Source organism: Neopsephotus bourkii, unplaced genomic scaffold (genome assembly GCF_033783945.1).
Source record: "Neopsephotus bourkii isolate Nb327-2 ecotype Australia unplaced genomic scaffold, CSIRO-AGI_Nbou_v1 NB_214, whole genome shotgun sequence".
NCBI classification, from domain to species: domain Eukaryota; kingdom Metazoa; phylum Chordata; class Aves; order Psittaciformes; family Psittacidae; genus Neopsephotus; species Neopsephotus bourkii.
Window position 1 is genome coordinate 506594 of NW_026900726.1, and position 6940 is coordinate 513533.

A 6940-nucleotide genomic window follows, 5' to 3' on the forward strand; every position below is an offset into this window, starting at 1 on the left:
GTGTTCAAAATATTCAGGTTAATATCTATGTCCCCCAGAATTGAGCCTCATGCCAGAAAAGTGCAGGTATACGCTCTCAACTGCTCTGCTCTGCAAACCTCAGACTCTGCCAGCTCAGCAAATTCTTCCCACTGCACTGCAGCCCATCCCATTGTTCCCAGGGCAGGCTCTAATCCAGGTCAGGGAAAAAGCTGTCTTTGGCATAATGCATAGAACTCATCCCAACATCAGCTAGATAAGACCCCCTGCCATCTCCCATTGTAGGAGGCCTGACTTGAAGCCCATGGAAGTTAAACGGATGTCTGAGAGAGCTCTGGGTAGGCTTGGGCTCACACCTCCAGTCCTGCTGCTTCATGTCCCAGCCTGGGCAGCCACCAATACAGTCAGTTCTGCCACCCACTGATCTATCCTGTTTGGTGGACTACCCCTGCCTTGTTACGCAGCTGCCCCATACGAGCACAGAGGTGGCTGAACTTCACTGCTGAGTGAGGTAAGCTGTACAAATGTAGAAAGTTTGTAGGGTGCTCTGGAATTCTTCAGCACCATAGTATTGCCATGTTTGTTTTTTACACTATTAATCCTTTTGCTCCTCTTGGGCCTGTGTATTTTCCCAAGGTTTGCAGCCTGAGGTCAAAATCTATGCTCCCTGGACAAAGGCTGTTAGGTTGTCCTTCCTTGTGAAGGAAGACTGAAAGTTTTCGGAAGGAATATAATAAAGCAACACATGCAAAGGAACATGCAGAGAGAGAATCTGGAGGCTAGCATATATCTACCCTCTTAATACAGAAACAGGAGAACAGTTAGCACAAATGAAAGGCAACTGAGGAAAGAGAAAGTTTTTCTGTAGGAAAGTCCACTGTGCCCAATTCAAGAGGCTAGAATTCAAGAAAGGGCAAAGATTCAGGTGAGCAGCAAAATCACCACACTTATACTGGATGGGATCTATTTTTATTTTGTTCACAGATAGTTATGAGAGAGTTTTTACGGTTCTAAGGATAAAACAGAAAAGAGGTGTAATGGTTCTAAGGATGAACCAGCCCACTTGTTGAAGGGGGCCAGAAACACATTTCCCTGTGCGTAAAAACCAAAACCTTGTAATGGTTCAGTGTAAGGTATCTTCTACCTTTAGAGCATGTGACCCTTCCAGATACCAATGTACTGGACAAGATGAATCATGCCCTTATTGACTTCTAATTAATTGAAAAGTTCTTTTACACACAATGTCTTTTAATAACCACTCCTGTTCCTGACCTCCGACATGCACACCTTCATTAGATCACTGGACTACTTCAAGATGAGTGCTCATTTAATAGAGTATATGGTTCATAATATAACTGTCAGGTGGTTCAGTTTTTATTCATCAGATGTTGAGTATGTCATTCTTTTTCACTGGAATGCCTCGGTAAAATGCACTGTGTAAAGCGTACTCAATGGACACTCTGTAGTTCTTTCACAGCTGCCTCAGGAAAGCTCCTCTGAGTCAGAACAGCACAATGAAACAAACCAGCGTTTTCCTCCTGCATCCAGTCAGCTGCTGTTGCTTTTTATCTCTCAAGCCAGTTTTCAAGCACCCTGCCAGACTGCTAGTGAATCTGTAGCCACCAAGTAAAAGCCACAGCATCAAGACAGTGCGTCTCAGCGAGCTGGGCAGGGACTGAGTCCCGTCTTCTGGCATTCAGCCTCATCTCTGCAATGAAATCACTGTGGAACTGTCAGCAAGTCATTCTTCCTTCATGTACAATAGGGAATAATTTTCTACCTCACAAAGATAATGTGAGGCTTAATATATTGTGTTAGTAATTTACTGGGAGGTCCTTGGATGGAAGGCCATACAGATGAGCAAAGGATTATTGCTATTTCCAGATGTGATAGTATATAAATGTGTTTTATTCCCTCTCAAGGAAACAAATTTAATCATTTATTCAAGAAATTCCTAGTGAAGTTGCCTAACAAACAGCCTCAGAGCTGTGGATCTAGTGTATGATTATACTTCAAAAAGAACTAAATAAAAAGTTGTATGTGTGAAGACCACGGAGAATTATCTCCTTGGGAAGGGGGAAGTCACTGGACAATTACAGCCATGCCAGAACCATGTAAAGGTGTGAGCACCCCCTCTTGGCTCCCTGTTCAAATAAATTACTAACTGACCACATGGTTCTCTGCAGGGAGCATAAGATGCAAGTGTCAAAATCACCAAAGGAGGTGAAAGTAGAAGAGAAAGGTAGTGTCTTAGCTTATGGTAGCATGTGGGAGTTGGTATTCTCTAGTGTCTAGAGCAGTGGACCTAGGATAATAATCTTAGATTTATTTCCAGCTCTGCTTCTGACTTGCTGTGATAATCACTTTACCGCTCAGTGCCTGTTTTCTCCACCTGTAAAATGGGTGTAAGAATTTCCACCTACCTCACAGGGATGTTGTGAGGCTTCCTTAATTCTGTTTGTAAAGTAAGTAGGAATGATCTGATGAAAAGCACTGCTGAAATGGATGGTATCCTTGTTATTTCCTGGCAGAACTGCTATCTTGGTTAATATATGACTCCTCAACCAGAAGGGCAGAAGTTTGAAAATGTGAGCACTGCACTGCGTTGACACCATCAACACAGATATGGATTTGCCATGAGTAAAAAAAGACTTTATTGATCTCCCCTGTCCTCCCACCTTAGTCTTTACCTCACCACATGAAACAGTGGTGACATGAAAAGTGGCTAGGAATGCCCCTTATTTATGCTGAAATAAGACAATTCCTGGAGAAGTGGGTTTAGGCTGATGAAGCTTTAACAATTTAATGGTCCTTGCAAGGCATGTGGGAGGGGGTTGTATCATGCGTGATATTACTGGGCTTCTGTTTTAAACCATTCAATGCAACCTCCAGGAAAATTTTCCAGTTTCCATGGAAGAATTTATGATTATGGCACACTGAAAAAGAAACCATCCTTCATGAATGCAAACCCACAAATTATCACAGAATGGTTTGGGTTGGAAAGGACCTTAAGATCATCCAGTTCCAACCCCCTCCTCCTTCCAACACCTCACACTAGACCATGTTGCCCAAGGCTCTGTCCAACCTGGCCTTGAACACTGCCAAGGAGCATTCACCGCTTCTTTGGGTAGCCTGTTCCAGTACCTCACCATCCTCACAGTAAAGAACTTCTTCCTCATATCTAACCTGAAATGTTATGTTATACCGATTCTTTCCTCTAAATGAGATAAATAAGAACAACCTCTGAGTGCTGAAACACAGTGAGGCTCAACCTTCTTCTCCTGTAGGAGGGAACAGATTTGGAGGATCTCTGCTCTTTAGGTCTGTGTGGGAATGAAATCTACCATTGAGGGAAGAAAGTCCATTCTCTCCTGCCACTCAGTAACTCACTGACTCTGCAGTTTCACATTTAAAGAGCGGTTGTTGCAAAAAAAGTGGCAGTTCGCTGTTTTATATAGAAAATGGCTTTTCAGGCTGACAACTGATAGTAATCCTAGCCTAGGCCTAGTTTTGTTTAGTAAAGACAGGAACATCCATGAGAACTAGAGTAAAGCCTTCCTACGAGCCCGAGGCAGTTGTGATAGAACAGCATATGGTGCCAAATTTCCTGAGGGCCAGGGTTGGATAAGCATACCAAAATCAGGGGAATTGCCTAAGTACTGGAATTATTTTCACCCCAGCAGAATGACATTGCCATTTCTTAGGCTCTCTGTGTGCTACACCTTTTAATATAGCTCAGGAAAGGCTTTTTGCCAATGCCAAATGTGCTTATACAGTTGAGTAGCAACTATGGCAAATTAATGTGTGTTGACTTGCCAAGATATTCCCTGGCACACAATCCTTTCCTTGCAACTAGCTTGGCATGCACCTATTTCAGTAGAACAGGCAAGACTTGTGTCTGTGAACAACTCGAGTTTTTCTCTCAGCATCTTGATGTACAAAGAGATATTGAGGGTTTGTTCAGCCTAGGGGGAAGGGGGCTACGGGTTAGGGGAGCCCCAGCTGCTGTCTTCAGGTACCTAATTTCGGAGTGGGGAGGGAAGATGGAGATGCACTCTTAAGGGAGGTGAAAGCAAAAGATCAGAGGCAACGATCACAAAGAAAATTTGGCTAAAAAATTCTGACAAGGAAGAAAACATTGTTGAAATGGAGAGTGGTTCTGTGCTAAAGTGGGTGCCCAGAGACATAGTGGGATCCCCATCCTTGGTGGGTGAAGCATGACTGGGAAAAGCACTGAGTACCCTGGTCTGACTCTGCATTGAGCCAAAGGGTGGACCAGCTGACCCCTTTTGCGTGCTGGAACAATGGGTATAAGGCAGTTTCTGCCTCTCTGGTAGAGCTTGCTTAGACTGTCCCTGCAGGCAACACTAACCGCAGCAGAGGCTGATGCACAAACACAGTCAGCTGATGTTTGGTAGCTACAAAAGCTGCTTGAGGCCAGAATCACATGTTGTGTAACTGGTTAGGGAAAAGCTTTACAACTAAAAAAAATTACAAAAATGAAAGAACCCCAGTTTGCTTGTCAACAGAGAAAATAATGGAAATATAAGGGGCTTAGGCTTTTCCGGCTCCCTTTAATTTCGGTGTCAAGTGTGACTTCAAATCCATTTAGAAGTGCAGAGGACTGCATTTTAACATTCTGTCAACAAAAGCCTATGTATCTTAAACCTTCCTGATCAGGGATGAAGCAGAACTGAATAGAAATGGTGATTATAGAGCTACTGACAGAACATTTTGGGAACAACAAAGACTGTTGGCCTTTGCCTTCCTAGATCCAGCCTGGCACAGTAAAAGCAAAACAAGCCATTTACTGATTTCCAAGGAGGAAAGGCTGTATTGTTTGAAAAGTCATGCAGTAGCCTACCACAAAACTTTTATTCAACACAGCAAAGAATTTATGGTGATACATTAAATAGAACAATTGTCTCCTATGGTGCTTCCCTGAAGCTCAGGGGAGAGCTGGATTGAAGGACGATAAGGAAATATGCAACTGGGATAAGGAAACCCAGTTACAAATGAGTATAACAGAAAATCCTAGATTATGGGCAGCCGTGGGGCAGAGGCTGTGCAGGAGGGCAGCAGAGAATCCTAGGTACTGGCACAGCATGCACAGGTTGCAGGCAAAGGCTGAAGCGAAGAAACCTGCAAGCTCATCGGCTGGGTACCTCATTGTAAGGATAAGGCAAGCCAACTTAAACCCAGCCCATCATCTAATCTGGTATTTCTGGATTTTAAGAAGGTTAGAAACATTAATATAATTTAATTGAACTTTTATGTGCTGGTTACTCTATTTACCTGATAAAACTGAGAACCTGACTAGCATGGGTAAAGCTTTTTTTTCCTATCCTTCTACCCAAGTATATAAAGAATTACTGGGACAAAAATGTTCAGGTAAGCTTCTCAATACATTGATGTTAGTTCAAAGAAAAGTCATAGACAGTCCCACAAAGGAACTAATCTATTGCCAGTGAGCATTTTCATCTGAAGTCACCACAAATAAATTCAAAAGAAATTCAGAAATCTGATGTTGGGTTACTCCCACCTTCAGAGCTCCTGTTTATGCAAACCTCTGGGAGAAAATGGCTGGCTGGCTGCCAGCTAAAACTATTTGTCATGAATATGCCCTGTTGAGCATTCTGGAAACCTGTGTTATTTCTAAATATACTCTTGGCCAACAAACTGCTTTAATTCAATATGCTCCACCTCTCCTCTTTGGTTGAAAGACTTCAGTTCCCTCTACAAACTGAACATAAAGTAGCCACATGCACACTATAGGATGTGGAAGAATAAAATATGGAGCTGAACGGAAACCTGCCCACATACTGACCAGCCCTTCTTCCTTATGTGCTACTTCTCCTCTCTGGCCACCTCTATCTATATTCTGTGTAGTGGAACTACCAGCCTCTCAGAACTGAGACGCTGCCTTTGTGCCTGTGGAGTGCCACGGTCCCCACACATGCACATCAGCTGCTATCTAAGGAGAAACAACACAGAATAAATTTTCCATTTTCTTTCTATGCTTTTTCTCTTCCCTGAAGGAGAAATCTTGGGATTGTGATGTGGGGTGGCTCTGAGTTTTCCAGTAGGAATTATCTTCTTCCCTGTGTGTTTCTTCCAAGTCTCAGGGAGCAGTAATTCACAGCTAAGCAAAGGCATGTTTCAAGCCTATTTATAAACACATGAAAAGGAGAAAGTTTAAAGAGTTATGACCAAAGCCTGCCTTATTAACTTTGTGTTGAAATGAGCAGAGTTGCCAACATGTACAAACCCACAAAAGGGCCTTTGAATAATTTATTTTTTAAAGGATTCCCTGTTAACTTCTGTCTTTAAAAAGCAACCAACAGCAAACCTTGCCCCACAACCTACGATACAGAACAAAACAACCACAAATCCCTCCAAACTCAGGAATCTCATCACTTTAGGAAAGATCAATTTCCAAGTAGCAGAAAGGAGGAACAGGGAAGTCCTGATCTCAGCTCTGCATTACTTGGAAGCAATACCAGAAGCTGTGAAGAAAAAGGTTTTAGATTATACGAGATAATCAGCTCTCTCAACCCTGTGAACACCAAATGGTTTTTGTCTCTTTGCAATGCCGTAGAGAGGGAGACAAATTTCAAACCAAGATGACTGGCGGCAAGACAGAAAGTCAAACAAAGAGACTGGAATCTGGTGATTTGGCAGCACCAAAAGTAGATTTGTTTTCCTAGTGAAATGAGTTGCAATGAATAAAAGTTCCTGATTTTGAATCAGCAGGGGCTCCATGCTTTGTTAAAATCCTCACTAACCACACTTGATTCTTTGTCTTCCCATGTGATTTATTATTCCAAACACTGAGAGTTTTGGGTGGCTAAGGTTAGGTGTGTTTTTAAAAGGAAAAACCCAAAACATAGAGGCACCATTTAAGTTCAAGTGAGGACGTGACTGTGACATGAACGATCAGATCTCACACCGATAGGCATCA